At 47.6% G+C, this 16,896-nt stretch overlaps 1 protein-coding gene across 2 annotated transcripts in view; it reads right to left on the bottom strand.

Annotated features, from left to right (window-relative positions):
- The window catches only part of FHIP1A (FHF complex subunit HOOK interacting protein 1A), a 146,015-nt gene that overhangs the window by 34,231 nt on the left and 94,888 nt on the right, over positions 1-16,896 (bottom strand). The window lies entirely within an intron of this gene.

Raw genomic sequence — 16,896 nt, 5'->3', positions numbered from 1 at the left:
GGGGCGGAATGTTCTGGATCTGATTGGATGTGACTCCTCCACTTCCTGGTTTGTCTGCTCTGCGGCGCATGCTAATTTTTTAATGACACACTGAATACGGACACAAACAAATAGAAGAAAACGGAGCACGACAAAAATACATAGAAATGAATGGGACGTTTGGTGGATATGTCAGATTCCCTTTAGGTGGTTAGAATAAGAGAACAGCTAATGGAACTCAGCGAATAAGAGAAGGAACCCAGCCTGAATTTTCTTTAAGCGTTTGCATACATGGCTTCTGTTAAATTGAGATTTTATAATGTAAATCTTACAACGCACTGCAGAACTGTGAACACAACCTTATTAGTTTGGCCGATCAGTGTGTGCACTCTAAATAAAGATACATAGACGCATTAGGTCCGCGGGTCTCACCGATGTGTCATTTATTTTGCACTTGGCGGCTTCTTCTCTGTTTTTTTGCGCTCATTTTTCAATGTTGCTTTCACAACTCTTGTGCATTTTGTCTTATTGCCCTCAAGAAACCTCCCAATGAGATGTCATTAATATTGTATTGATTCGAGGCGTAATATTTCTGCCACGCTGGATCCGTAGCAATAAAATAGCAGAGGTGCGCGCAGTAAGAAGACTAAAGCCCTGGAAGTTTCTGGAGAGATATTAAAGCTCTTCATCTGGAGATAAAAGGCCATATTTATTAATAAGCAGCGCTCGGTAAGACGCCGCAGAGTTCATTGGAGGGAATTGGCCATAAAGAGCCGTATTTAGGAAGCGTCGGCATTGCAGATCCCATTCATTCCAATGGCCTGTGAAATGGGATTCCGAAGATGGAAAAGAGGAAGATTTTATGTTTTTCAAAATATTCAGCGTATGGAAACCACTAAGACAGAGAGGTTGTGCCGTGCAGAAATAAGACGCCTGACCAAAGATATCAGATCCTATATTATTTTACATAAAATTATGACCTATACACCATATGGAAGTCAGGTTTATAGATATTACAAATTTAACCCCTTAAGGACAGAGCCAATTTTGATTTTTGCGTTTTAGTTTTTTCCTCCTTGTGCTTAAAAGGCCATAGCGCTTTCATTTTTCCACCTGGAAACCCACATGAGCCCTTTTTTTTTGTGCCACTAATTGTACTTTGCAATGACGGCTGAATTTTTGCATAAAGTACACTGCGAAACCAGAAAAAAATTCAAAGTGTGGTGAAATTGAAAAAAAAAAAGCATTTTGTTTATTTGGGGGAAATGTGTATTTACGCCATTCGCCCTGGGGTAAAACTGACTTGTTATATATGTTCCTCAAGTCGTTAGGATTATAACGATATAAAACATGTATAACTTATATTGTATCTGATGGCCTGTAAAAAATTTAAACCATTGTCAACAAATATACGTCACTTAAAACCGCTCCATTCCCGAGCTTATAGCGCTTTTATCCTTTGGTCTATGGGGCTGTGTCAGGTGTCATTTTTTGCACCATGATGTGTTCTTTCTATCGGTACCTTGATTGCGCATATACGACTTTTTGATCGCTTTTTATTACAATTTTTCTGGATTTGATGCGACCAAAAATGCGCAATTTTGCACTTTGGGATTTTTTGGCGCTGACGCCGTTTACCGTGCGAGATCAGGAATGTGATTAATTAATAGTTCGGGCGATTACGCCTGCGGCGATAGCAAACATGTTTGTTTATTTATTTATTTACTTTTATTTATAACCTGGGAAAAGGGGGGTGATTCAGACTTTTATTAGGGGAGGGGGCTTTTTACTGTTAACAACATTTTTTTTTTACTTTTACACTTATACTAGAAGCCCCCCTGGGGTTAGGGTTATTCCCCCCTGGGGTTAGGGTTATTCCCCCCTGGGGTTAGGGTTATTCTCCCCCTGGGGTTGGGGTTATTCTCCCCCTGGGGTTGGGGTTATTCTCCCCCTGGGGTTAGGGTTATTCCCCCCTGGGGTTAGGGTTATTCTCCCCCTGGGGTTGGGGTTATTCTCCCCCTGGGGTTGGGGTTATTCTCCCCCTGGGGTTGGGGTTATTCTCCCCCTGGGGTTAGGGTTATTCCCCCCTGGGGTTAGGGTTATCCCCCCCTGGGGGACTTCTAGTATAAGTGCTTTGATCTCTCATAGAGATCTCTGCAGCATAGATATCCATGAGATCGGCACTCGTTTGCTTTCGGCTGCTGCAGCCGGAAGCAAACGAGTGCCGAGCCGGGGACAGCGCCATCTTGGAGCGGTCCCCGGCCGGCTTCAGAAACGGAGATCGCTCCTCCGGGATAACATCCCGGGGGAGCGATCTCCGCCACTAGACACCAGGGAAGTGCTGCATCCGGTAATCGGATGCAGCTGTCATGTTTGACAGCTGCATCTGATTACTGTATTAGCGGGCACGGCGATCGGACCGTGCCCGCTAATACCTACGGACCGCCGCGGTTCAGAGCGGGGTCGCCGCGCGGCCCCGCTCTGAACGTCCTTACTGGCATCAGGGCGTAAGTATACGCCCGATGTCGTTAAGGGGTTAAAGCGTAACTGTCATGTTTGTTTTTATTGCATAAATCAGTAGTATAAGCGATTTTAAGAAACTCTGTAATAGGTTTCTTCAGCCAAAAAAGCCTCCTTCTGTACTCAAGAAGCAATCTCCCAGCCTCCCCCCCTGACTTCTTATCTGTGCATTATCAGGCAAACACGTCTTCATTACAGAGAAGCCAGTGAAGACGGGTTCTGCTCTCTCCATTGTAAGCCTATGGAGGGGGGAGGGGCCGAGGGAGATGAGGGAGCAGGAAGAGGTGACATGAAGGTCAGCTGTCTGTAGACTCTCTGGGCACCTAAACCGCAGGATTCTGGGGTCAGAAAGGTCAGTGCTTATCTATGAACTTACTGAGAGAAGATTGCAGGGTGTTGTGCTGTGCAGGACTGCTCCGTGCTCACTCACTCCTAACAGCCCCTCCCCTCTCCATAGCCACATAATGGAGACAGAAATCCTGCTTCATTTGATGTGAGGGGGGAGGCTGGGAGATTGCTTTTTCACTACAGAAGGAAACTCTTTTAGTACATAAAACCTATTACAGAGTTTCTTTAAATCGCTTGTACTGTTGATATTTAATGTTTTCAGAAAAATGGCCCTGAAATGAGAGTTACGCTTTAAGTTCCAGCCCGCCCCCCGCTCCCCCCCATGTCATGCACAGGTCCACACCCCAACTCAGTGCAGCTACAACCGGGACTGAAAATTATTCCAAGGATCCAATGGAAACAAATAATTCCAATTTATTAATAAACAGACAGGAGCATTGGCGCCCACCGGGAACATGTTGCTGTTTTCGCTATTTTCAATGATTCCGAATTATTCATCTCGTCCGGACTTATTTTCAGTCTGTAGAATCTATTTCATTACCTTGTGCTGATTCTCACTTATAAAGTCTGATATTCCAGAACTCTCTGGAAAATTCTCCGATTCTAATTGAAATAAGTCAAAAAGTCGGATTCCTGCAAACGAGACTTCAATTTATGGGGGAAAATTCTGCAACTGAAAATAAGTTTCTGTCCCTATAAATGAGTTTGTCTCCGCAGCCGTTGTTTTACAAACCACATTTACATAAATAAAATGTTACTATAAACTTATCGTTAACTCAGGATTAAAGGGGCACTCCAGCGAAAATCTTTTCAAATCAACTGGTGTCAGAAAGTTATATAGATTTGTAATTTACTTCTATTTAAAAACCTCCATTCTTCCAGTACTTATCAGCTGCTGTATGTCCTGCAGGAAGTAGTGTATTCTCTCCAGTCTGACACAGTCCTCTCTGCTGCCACCTGTGTCCATGTCAGGAACTGTCCAGAGCAGCAGCAAATCCCCATAGAAACCTCTGCTGCTCTGGACAGTTCCTGACATGAACAGAGGTGGCAGCAGAGAGCACTGTGTCAGACTGGAGAGAATACACCACTTCCTGCAGGACATACAGCAGCTGATAAGTACTGAAAGAATGGAGATTTTTAAATAAAAGTAAATTACTAATCTATATAATTTTCTGAAACCAATACAAAAGTTTCTTAGCATCTCAGAACGGCCCGGGGCGTGCATACCACTGCCCTAAAACATACATTACCCCCTGGGCCTGGGCAGTGATAGTGGACGTGTCCTGCTGTCAGTATAACCACGGACATTCTCCCCAGAACTATTCCTGCCGGGATATTAGAGGTTTATGTGGCTTTAGGATGATGAAGAAGCGAGATGCTTATTGCTGGCAGAAGGTTCCGGCAATCTCTCTGCAAACCTCTCGGGTTACTGGTGACATAGCTGAGATGTACAGATTCAGCATTCCCAGCATAGCACATAGGAGAGAAAGGGGGTCAGGCCGGGGCGACACCACCAGCGCACACAGCACCGACGGGTTTCTATGGAGCATCGGGGGCAGAAATAAACACACACTGAAGCCGGCTAATACCGTGTGTATAAATGGTAAAGAGGAAGGTGTGAACTGTGTGCAATGTAATTATATCACCGCGGTGCTAAATGTTTAAGTCTTCACCTAGAAGTCGATGTCGCACCTTTAATAGAGAATGTTCTGGCAGTTTATGTTTTATACGTTTATAGCACCAAAAACTGTGACTGCATCTAAACCCACAATCTGTTATATACCATCAGCCTATCCACACTGTTATATACCATCAGCCTATCCACACACTGTTATATACCATCAGCCTATCCACACACTGTTATATAGCATCAGCCTATCCACACACTGTTATATACCATCAGCCTATCCACACTGTTATATACCATCAGCCTATCCACACACTGTTATATACCATCAGCCTATCCACACACTGTTATATAGCATCAGCCTATCCACACACTGTTATATACCATCAGCCTATCCACACTGTTATATACCATCAGCCTATCCACACACTGTTATATACCATCAGCCTATCCACACTGTTATATAGCATCAGCCTATCCACACACTGTTATATAGCATCAGCCTATCCACACTGTTATATAGCATCAGCCTATCCACACTGTTATATACCATCAGCCTATCCGCACTGTTATATACCATCAGCCTATCCACACACTGTTATATACCATCAGCCTATCCACACACTGTTATATAGCATCAGCCTATCCACACTGTTATATACCATCAGCCTATCCACACTGTTATATATACCATCAGCCTATCCCCACACTGTTATATATACCATCAGCCTATCCACACTGTTATATAGCATCAGCCTATCCTCACACTGTTATATATACCATCAGCCTATCCACACACTGTTATATACCATCAGCCTATCCGCACTGTTATATACCATCAGCCTATCCACACTGTTATATACCATCAGCCTATCCACACACTGTTATATAGCATCAGCCTATCCACACTGTTATATACCATCAGCCTATCCACACACTGTTATATAGCATCAGCCTATCCACACACTGTTATATAGCATCAGCCTATCCACACTGTTATATAGCATCAGCCTATCCACACTGTTATATAGCATCAGCCTATCCACACTGTTATATAGCATCAGCCTATCCACATTGTTATATAGCATCAGCCTATCCACACTGTTATATACTGTAGCATCAGCCTATCCACACTGTTATATACTGTAGCATCAGCCTATCCACACTGTTATATATAGCATCAGCCTATCCACACAGTTATATAGACCATCAGCCTATCCACACTGTTATATAGCATCAGCCTATCCACACTGTTATATATAGCATCAGCCTATCCACACTGTTATATACCATCAGCCTATCCACACTGTTATATAGCATCAGCCTATCCACACACTGTTATATAGCATCAGCCTATCCACACACTGTTATATACTGTAGCATCAGTCTATCCACATCTTGCCTGAGCTGTTTTTAACAGCATTTAGTGACATGCTTTACAGTAAGACTCATGGACATAGATGACAACAGACAGCCTCTGTTCCCTTGAGATGAATGTGAGACATTACTTAGCGCGCTCTGTGACCTGTGAAGAGGTCATTCCACAGGGAGCTGCTATTGTCTCCTCTATCTACTGGTGTCACATGACGCTGCAATGCTGTACAGATCACTTTACTGCAGCCTCCTCTTATCACCACAGACACAAGTTTTATCTCCAGTGGTGAGAATGAGAACTGCAAGATATCAGGATTATTTTATAATAAAGATAGAAAAATGGAAAAGTAGAAAAAAAACATTACAAAAAATTCTTTAAAAATCTGTTTAACATAAGCAAATTTATACAATACGGCATTTTCTGATGACACTGTCCCTTTAAATAGCATCAACCCATTTCATAGTCATTTCTCACCGTCCTCAGAGGAGCTTACAATCTAATTCTCTCTCCTCTTTCTTGTTCCTCTTTGTTTCCTACATTTCATTGTACATCTGATGATTCAACATTTTCTGCTTTGTAGGTAGACGACAAAAGACATCTGGGAGGGGCCAAGACTTAAATGATCACACCTACGTCCACACCAACACAACACTTATTTCCTAACAGGCAGATCTGCTGGGACCCCCATGATCTCAAGAACAAGTCAAAAACAGGAAGTGGTGTATTCTCTCCAGTGTGACACCGTGCTCTCTGCTGCCACCTCTGTCCATGTCAGGAACTGTCCAGAGCAGGAGAGGGTTTCTATGGGGATTTGCTGCTTCTCCTGACATGGACAGAGGTGGCAGCAGAGAGCACTGTGTCAGACTGGAGAGAATACACCACTTCCTGCAGAGCATACACCAGCTGATAAGTACTGGAAGACAGGAGATTTTTATATAGATGTACATTACAAATCTACATAACTTTCTGACACCATTTGATGTAAAGGATTTTTTTTTGCTGGAGTTCCCCTTTAATACTGTTTGGAGAAACCCCAGGGCATGACCTCTATCCTGACAAGGTTTGATGGTGGGGGCTCATACACCAGTTCCATATGTTTGCATCCTGTACATAGGACAGGCAGGGACTATACTGAGGCATAAGGAGGTATGAGCCTGAGCACTGGGATCAATTATCAGTTTCTAAGAAGAATCGGGAGCAAAAGATGAAACTTTGGCGGCTGGTGATGACATTTAGCGCGGTTTATGGTAATGAGAACAGAGCGGAGCCGTATCCCATAATTAATCCCAATGACCATCAGTGTGACCGGGGGAGGGGGCACGGAATACTCTCGCTCAGGTCAGAAGACGGCCGTTCTCAGGTCAGTAAATAGATAAACTAACAGCGTTCATTAGTAGAAGAGGTGATAGATTCTGCTGCCTCTGCGGCGTCTGATACTAACGAAGAGATACGGAACTGCGGCAGATGATGAGTACAGAGAGAGACGATTAGCTGCATTAATGACTTGTATCCCCAGCAAGGAGGCAATGGCCTCTGCAACCCGAAGAAGTGTACAAATAATCAGCTGATAACCTGTGCCGATCCATATCCAGGACGCCAGAAATCCCCGCTATAGAACGGCCACCAATCATTGTGACCATCATACACCCGCATACACCTGCATACGCCTTCACACACCTGCATATGTCCACACACCATATAGTCCGCCAGATTTACTAAGAGGGACAGGCATGGCGGGTGCAGATCTACACCTTCTCAGATTTCTGCTGGTTCAGGCCTTCTTGCAGGAGTAAACCATGATAAATCAGGTGCGGGAGGAGGTCACCTGCTCTGCGCCTTGTCACACGTCCTGAATGCTTATCGGGGCTTACACCTGTTCTGTAGCATATGCCAGGGTATATTCTAATGAATGTGCCCCTATGAGCGGCCAGCAGCCAATCACAGGCTGAGACAGGAGCGGCCAGCAGCCAATCACAGGCTGAGACAGGAGCGGCCAGCAGCCAATCACAGGCTGAGACAGGAGCGGCCAGCAGCCAATCACAGGCCGAGACAGGAGCGGCCAGCAGCCAATCACAGGCTGAGACAGGAGCGGCCAGCAGCCAATCACAGGCCGAGACAGGAGCGGCCAGCAGCCAATCACAGGCCGAGACAGGAGCGGCCAGCAGCCAATCACAGGCCGAGACAGGAGCGGCCAGCAGGCCAATAACAGGCAGAGACAGGAGCGGCCAGCAGCCAATCACAGGCTGAGACAGGAGCGGCCAGCAGCCAATCACAGGCAGAGACAGGAGCGGCCAGCAGCCAATCACAGGCCGAGACAGGAGCGGCCAGCAGCCAATCACAGGCCGAGACAGGAGCGGCCAGCAGGCCAATCACAGGCAGAGACAGGAGCGGCCAGCAGCCAATCACAGGCTGAGACAGGAGCGGCCAGCAGCCAATCACAGGCTGAGACAGGAGCGGCCAGCAGCCAATCACAGGCTGAGACAGGAGCGGCCAACAGCCAATCACAGGCCGAGATAGGAGCGGCCAGCAGCCAATCACAGGCTGAGACAGGAGCGGCCAGCAGCCAATCACAGGCTGAGACAGGAGCGGCCAGCAGCCAATCACAGGCTGAGATAGGAGCGGCCAGCAACCAATCACAGGCTGAGACAGGAGCGGCCAGCAGCCAATCACAGGCTGAGACAGGAGCGGCCAGCAGGCCAATCACAGGCCGAGACAGGAGCGGCCAGCAGCCTGTCAGTGCAGAGACGGCAGAGCTGCAGACACTGGGTAGGCCTCAGGAGACACCAGGGAGTTATTCCTTTATTATCTTATCCTACGGCCATCGGCCGTGCATCACCATTACACGTAGTTATTACATACGCGCCTGACACACGATTTTAGGTCTGGACCTAAAGAAACGATCGTTCCATCAGCTGATTCTTCTCTCTATTACACAGAGTGATAATCTGGACGGTTCTGATTCAGCCGATTAGCGCTCCATGTAACAGGGCCCTAAGGCTGCAGTCACATGATCCGCGCTCCATCCCTGATGTACGGGCGACATGAACGGCCAATCCCTGTACTGGACTGTGTCCCCTGTTCCCCCAAATCATGGCGGCAGCACGGAACCTGCTTGAAACTCGGCAGTACTGTAGTGACACAGCCACAAAGACTCAAACTTCCATTCTAGAACATTAGTTTAGGGGCTTTAATATAATTTCTATTTACAAAAATGCTGAAAAATACAGAACGTCTCTTATAAGCCCAATAACTAATGTCCTCGGCCCGGCAGAAGGCTGAGCCCCATTACAATACCAATAACCTAATAAGCCGCACAATGCCGACACTTATATAATCATATAACTATAACCACATTACTATACAACTACAGTTTTGCATTTATGAATAAAATTACCAATTTGCTCATGTTTGACTTTGACTACAAAAAAGTTGCAGCAAAGACTCAGATAAGGTCCCATAAAAAGCCAAAGGAAAAGTACGGGAACATTAAAGCGACTCTGTACCCACAATCTGTCCCCCCCAAACCGCTTGTACCCTCGGATAGCTGCTCCAAGATCTGTCCTGTGGCATTAGTAATGATGGGGAGGATGGGGAGGAGGGACCGGGGGAGGAAGGACCGGGGGAGGAAGGACCGGGGGAGGAGGGAGAGGGGGAGGAGGGAGAGGGGGAGGAGGGACCGGGGGAGGAGGGACCGGGGGAGGAGGGACCGGGGGAGGAGGGAGAGGGGGAGGAGGGTACCGGGGGAGGAGGGACCGGGGGAGGAGGGAGAGGGGGAGGAGGGACCGGGGGAGGAGGGACCGGGGGAGGAGGGACCGGGGGGGGGGGGGGCGTTGGGCACAGGGCTGCAAGTTTACAAGTTGTTTAAGAAAATAACTGCATCACCTGCCGAACGGACCCCATGACAGATCTTAGACTAAAAGCAGCTATCCGAAGGTACAAGTGGGGGAGGGGGGGTCAGATTGTGGGTACCGAGTCACTTTAATCCCTGGAGAGGTCAGTGGATTTGTGGTTGGTGAAGGATGGATATCAGAGGGGTGATGGTAATGGTGAATATTCCGAGCAGAGACTGGTTACACATGGCGGCCACAAGGGTCTGAAGGTTTGGCAGGTAAAGATAGTAATGAGATGACTAACAGGATGCATCAGCCTATTATGAGACTTAGTGGCCGGAGTGAAAACTGCAAGTTTTAGAATGGAATGACATAAAAAAAAATTAGCAAAATAAAATTCACCAAAATAACTAAAAATATTGTTTAACATAAAAAATGCAATGTAAAAATAGGTGATTATGATTTATGACAATTTCCTGCTGCAAAGTCTGTAGAGTGAGCGGCAGGGATGTGTGATCAGTGAGGCTGGGAAGGGCATGGCCCATCTACCTGTCCCTCGCTCCACTGCTCAGTTATTTATAGAACCTCAGCACGGTACAAGACAACACAACGTGCCGGGTATCCTCAGCACCGTACAAGACAACACAACGTGCCGGGTATCCTCAGCACCGTACAAGACAACACAACGTGCCGGGTATCCTCAGCACGGTACAAGACAACACAACGTGCCGGGTATCCTCAGCACGTTACAAGACAACACAACATGCCGGGTATCCTCAGCACGGTACAAGACAACACAACGTGCCGGGTATCCTCAGCACCGTACAAGACAACACAACGTGCCGGGTATCCTCAGCACCGTACAAGACAACACAACGTGCCGGGTATCCTCAGCACTGTACAAGACAACACAACGTGCCGGGTATCCTCAGCACGGTACAAGACAACACAAAGTGCCGGGTATCCTCAGCACCGTACAAGACAACACAACGTGCCGGGTATCCTCAGCACCGTACAAGACAACACAACGTGACGGGTATCCTCAGCACTGTACAAGACAACACAACGTGCCGGGTATCCTCAGCACGGTACAAGACAACACAACATGCCGGGTATCCTCAGCACGGTACAAGACAACACAACGTGCCGGGTATCCTCAGCACTGTACAAGACAACACAACGTGCCGGGTATCCTCAGCACCGTACAAGACAACACAACGTGCCGGGTATCCTCAGCACCGTACAAGACAACACAACGTGCCGGGTATCCTCAGCACCATACAAGACAACACAACGTGCCGGGTATCCTCAGCACCGTACAAGACAACACAACGTTCCGGGTATCCTCAGCACGGTACAAGACAACACAACGTTCCGGGTATCCTCAGCACGGTACAAGACAACACAACGTGTCGGGTATCCTCAGCACGGTACAAGACAACACAACGTGCCGGGTATCCTCAGCACGGTACAAGACAACACAACGTGCCGGGTATCCTCAGCACGGTACAAGACAACACAACGTGCCGGGTATCCTCAGCACTGTACAAGACAACACAACGTGCCGGGTATCCTCAGCACTGTACAAGACAACACAACGTGCCGGGTATCCTCAGCACTGTACAAGACAACACAACGTGCCGGGTATCCTCAGCACTGTACAAGACAACACAACGTGCCGGGTATCCTCAGCACTGTACAAGACAACACAACGTGCCGGGTATCCTCAGCACTGTACAAGACAACACAACGTGCCGGGTATCCTCAGCACTGTACAAGACAACACAACGTGCCGGGTATCCTCAGCACGGTACAAGACAACACAACGTGCCGGGTATCCTCAGCACGGTACAAGACAACACAACGTGCCGGGTATCCTCAGCACGGTACAAGACAACACAACGTGCCGGGTATCCTCAGCACGGTACAAGACAACACAACGTGCCGGGTATCCTCAGCACTGTACAAGACAACACAACGCGCCGGGTATCCTCAGCACCGTACAAGACAACACAACGTGCCGGGTATCCTCAGCACTGTACAAGACAACACAACGTGCCGGGTATCCTCAGCACTGTACAAGACAACACAACGTGCCGGGTATCCTCAGCACGGTACAAGACAACACAACATGCCGGGTATCCTCAGCACTGTACAAGACAACACAACGTGCCGGGTATCCTCAGCACGGTACAAGACAACACAACGTGTCGGGTATCCTCAGCACCGTACAAGACAACACAACGTGCCGGGTATCCTCAGCACTGTACAAGACAACACAACGTGCCGGGTATCCTCAGCACTGTACAAGACAACACAACGTGCCGGGTATCCTCAGCACGGTACAAGACAACACAACATGCCGGGTATCCTCAGCACTGTACAAGACAACACAACGTGCCGGGTATCCTCAGCACGGTACAAGACAACACAACGTGCCGGGTATCCTCAGCACTGTACAAGACAACACAACGTCCCGGGTATCGGGTATCCTCACAGTTTTCCAGCACGGCCGCAATTACCAAGTTCTTCTGCACAAAGAAAAGTTCTTACAGTTTTCAATAAAAAAACAAGCTAAAAGTTGGTAATCTCCAGCAGACTTGTACATTCAGACCTAGAAGCAAATCCTGAAGCTTATCACCTCTGTTCCGTCAGGATAAGGTGCGTGTAATGAATAATAGATCTGCGGATTAATCCATACTGCGCTACTGATCATTAACTCAGGCTAGACTGGAAAATGGCGCGGCACCGCAGTCACACAAAAACACATTGGCATCACGTCCCTTAAAGGAGAAGTCCCACAAACTGTAGAAAAACGGCAGGCGGGTGGGGGAGGGAGAGAAAATAACAAAAAACTCAACCCATCCGTCCCCCGTGTCTCTGTACCGCTGCTCCCGGGTCCCACAGCTCCACTGGAGTGATTGCCCGACCAGCCAATCAGTGAGGTAGGCGGGACACTGGGTGATCGCTCAGCCAGGCCGTGATGTTGCTGCTGCAGGAGCCGGGTACACGACGTACAGGGTTTCCTGCAGAGGATGATGGGGTTGGTTACTGATGCACCGGGTTTACAAGGTGCTGCTGCAAAAAGACTAAAGGGAGGTGGGTAAAATTATACTGCAACAATGTGGACATCCAGCAATGGTCACACCCACGGTATAAGGGACAGCTGACCAACATATTATGGATGGTCAAAGATGAGGGGGAAGCCTTGATTTACCTTTAGGATACAACACCTATCATGTTCAGCAGGCAGATTGGCTCACAGATTGCAGGGAATACACATCTGTAATTTGTCCTGCTCTGACTGTTAATAGAGACAAGTTGACCCTGACAACAGGCAGTGGACATCAGATTGCGGAGAATTGAGAAACCTTGTGGTCAAGACTTTACAGCTGGTTTTTTTTTGTTAATAAAGTGATTTACAAATACAAGTGTGTTCGGAATCACATAGGCTATAGAATGGAGGGTTTTTCTCTCCCAAAACCAGCACCGTATATATCCCCAGGCAGCATCAAGTATTCCAGCTCACCCCATTCATTTCAATGGGTGTGATCTCCAGCACTGAACACTGTCTAGAGAGAAATATAGAGCGGTTTCTAAAAAAGCAAACCATATTTTCTCATTTTTGATAACTCTTTATCTCCGTTACACAAGAAATGGCTGTGGTCGTGCGCTGCGGCTATAAGACGTCCATCTGTCGCTTGTATAACAGTTTATAAACAATGGGGCACAGCGGGTACAGTATGTGTGAACCCGGCCAAGAGGTCACAACTAATGGGTTAAAGATAAAAAAAATATTATATATCATTGCAATATGTAAATTTACACCAACTACTGTACATAAAAAACACAACTATCTATAAAATACCGAACAAGCAAAACCTGGACTGTTAGTCTACTATGAAATAATGGCAGCTATATAGAGAGTTTTATTAGTGTGCCCTTTACTATACCAGTGTAATTCCTGCCTAACAAGCACAATATTTACTGTGTTCAAGCTTCATAGTGTCCTGGAAATGAGGCGAGTAAAATCCTAATGAGACCACAGAGGAAGATTCCGGGAGCTTCAGCCTCACATTGTATCAGAGCAGCCGCTTAGTATCCACCAGTCTGATGCCAACCGGGGCCAGTAAAGTGACTGGCACCGCAACCCATGCCCAATGACCATGGTGAGCAGAGAAACATTACACTCTGTATACTGCACCCCTAAGCTTACCAAGGGGGAGGGGGGGGGCTACACTCTGTATACTGCACCACTAAACCTACCGGGGGGGGGGGGGCTACACTCTGTATACTGCACCGCTAAACTTACCAGGGGGGGGGGTTACACTCTGTATACTGCACCACTAAACTTACCAGGGGGGGGGGGGGGGGGGGCTACACTCTGTATACTGCACCACTAAACCTACCAGGGGGGGGGGGGGGGGGGGCTACACTCTGTATACTGCACCACTAAACTTACCGGGGGAGGGGGGGGGCTACACTCTGTATACTGCACCACTAAACCTACCAGGGGGGGGGGGGGGGGGGGCTACACTCTGTATACTGCACCACTAAACTTACCGGGGGAGGGGGGGGGCTACACTCTGTATACTGCACCACTAAACTTACCGGGGGGGGGGGGGGGGGGCTACACTCTGTATACTGCACCACTAAACTTACCAGGGGGGGGGGGCTACACTCTGTATACTGCACCACTCAACTTACCAGGGGGGGGGGGGGGGGATACACTCTGTATACTGCACCACTAAACTTACTGGGGGGGGGGTAGGGGTGCTATACTGCGAGGGGATCAGGAGAATTACATTTTACATTTGAAGGGCTAGTTGGCAATTACTGTACATAAGCCGTCATTGCAGTTAGTTTTTGCATCCCCGGCTTAATACTAAGGACTTGGTGCCTGATTCTTTTTGTTTTATAGATAACGTTTTATTACCCAGTTTGGTCCAATAACAGAAAGTAATTGTATCTGTACTGGTCCCAGTATAGGGCCAGAGATTATGTTTATACTAAGTAAAAAAAAATAGATAAAAATAAAGGAAATATGCGCCCACTTTATGTTTAAAAACAACGCCCGTTATTGTATTGTTTTAATAGACTTGAATGAATTACACTGAAGTCAGTGGAATAACAGACGTCATTTACACACCATGCATTAAATAATGGACGTCTTTTGAGACGGACATCAAATTAATGTTCAGGACAATTATTTTCAGACGTTCTTTGCAAATAATAGACGTTATTTTTTAGTTGATCACACACAGAAGAGCGCATCATCAGGGGCAGTGAGACGAGGACCAGACCACTGGCGCTACAATTACGATATGTAATTGGGGTTACATTAAAGGGGTTCTCCAGCACTACAGAAACATGGCCACTTTCTTCCAGAGACAGCACCGCTCTTGTCTCCAGTTTGGGTGCAGATTTTGCAACTTAGTTCCATTGTGTTGTCTTTGAAAGAAAGTGGCCATGTTTTTGTAGCACTGGAGAACCCCTTTAAAACATAAATCACTGGGGCTCCATGAGCCGGAATATTCACTGATCCACTTGAAGTTTTTAAGGTATTAAATGATGGTCCAGTACCTTTCATGTAGCTCTACTATCCACGGCTATTACAGGTAATTCAACACATAGAAATTCTCCAATAGAGGTACTGGCACAGCGCTGCTCCCCGTCTGTTCTGCTGAATGCTGCGACTACCGTAACTTGGGTCAGTAACTTTTTATTGTTGATTGATAAAAAAAAACCATTCTGAGCCCTGAAAATACTATTTTATAGCTTTCACACTGATGACAAATAAACCCTCACATTCTGTGTTCCAGATAGAGGCGACAGATGATCCGCAGCGGCAGCGACGTCTTGGAGCCTCGGTATTAGCGTTATTGCTGCTGACCAGGTCGGCTCTTCATACTACAACACTTAATAGTCACTAAATGAATTGCTTGATTACACGTCCGGAGTCTCCCAGAGAACAAAGGTGCTTTACTTTCTGTCATTTCACAAGGGCTCCGTGTGGATTAGCGTGCATTTCAATGCTTAAACCTCCTAATCTCTCCATTATCTTGTGTTCAAAAACATTTACATCTGTGTCAGTTTTACAGAAGATAAAGGGAGCTCGGTTAAAGTCACAGGGAGCTCGGTGAGAGTCACAGGGAGCTCGGTGACAGTCACAGGGAGCTCGGTTAAAGTCACCGGGAGCTCGGTGAGAGCCACAGGGAGCTCGGTGACAGTCACAGGGAGCTCGGTTAAAGTCACAGGGAGCTCGGTGAGAGTCACAGGGAGCTCGGTTAAAGTCACCGGGAGCTCGGTGAGAGTCACAGGGAGCTTGGTGACAGTCACAGGGAGCTCGGTTAAAGTCACAGGGAGCTCGGTGAGAGTCACAGGGAGCTTGGTGACAGTCACAGGGAGCTTGGTGACAGTCACAGGGAGCTTGGTGACAGTCACAGGGAGCTCGGTGAGTCACAGGGAGCTCGGTGACAGTCACAGGGAGCTCGGTGACAGTCACAGGGAGCTCAGTTAAAGTCACAGGGAGCTCGGTGAGAGTCACAGGGAGCTCGGTGAGAGTCACAGGGAGCTTGGTGAGAGTCACAGGGAGCTTGGTGAGTGTCACAGGGAGCTCGGTGAGTCACAGGGAGCTCGGTGACAGTGACAGGGAGCTCGGTGACAGGGAGCTCGGTGACAGTGACAGGGAGCTCGGTGACAGTGACAGGGAGCTCGGTGACAGTGACAGGGAGCTCGGTGACAGTCACAGGGAGCTCGGTGACAGTCACAGGGAGCTCGGTGACAGTGACAGGGAGCTCGGTGACAGTCACAGGGAGCTCGGTGACAGTCACTGGCATCCCCCTCACTACTATCACACTATTCAGCTAGGTTTTATTAAGAAGAGTTCCCCCCCCCCCAAACGCACACACACATGGAATGAGGGGGATGAGTGATCATGGAGAGGAGAAAAGGAAGCCCTGCACAGCACAACATCCTGCATCTTATCTCATCAAGAGAGTCAGGAACTGTCCAGAGCAGGAGAGATTTTCTATGGGGATTTGCTGCTGCTCTGGACAGTTCCTGACATGGACAGAGGTGGCAGCAGAGAGCACTGTGTCAGACTGGAGAGAATACACCACTTCCTGCAGGACATACAGCAGCTGATAAGTACGGGAAGACTAGAGACTTTTTAATAAAAGTAGTAAATTACAACAATTTCCGAAACCAGTAGATTC

This window comes from Dendropsophus ebraccatus, chromosome 7 (assembly GCF_027789765.1).
Source record: "Dendropsophus ebraccatus isolate aDenEbr1 chromosome 7, aDenEbr1.pat, whole genome shotgun sequence".
NCBI lineage: Eukaryota > Metazoa > Chordata > Amphibia > Anura > Hylidae > Dendropsophus > Dendropsophus ebraccatus.
This window is presented reverse-complemented; position numbering and strand designations above follow the sequence as displayed.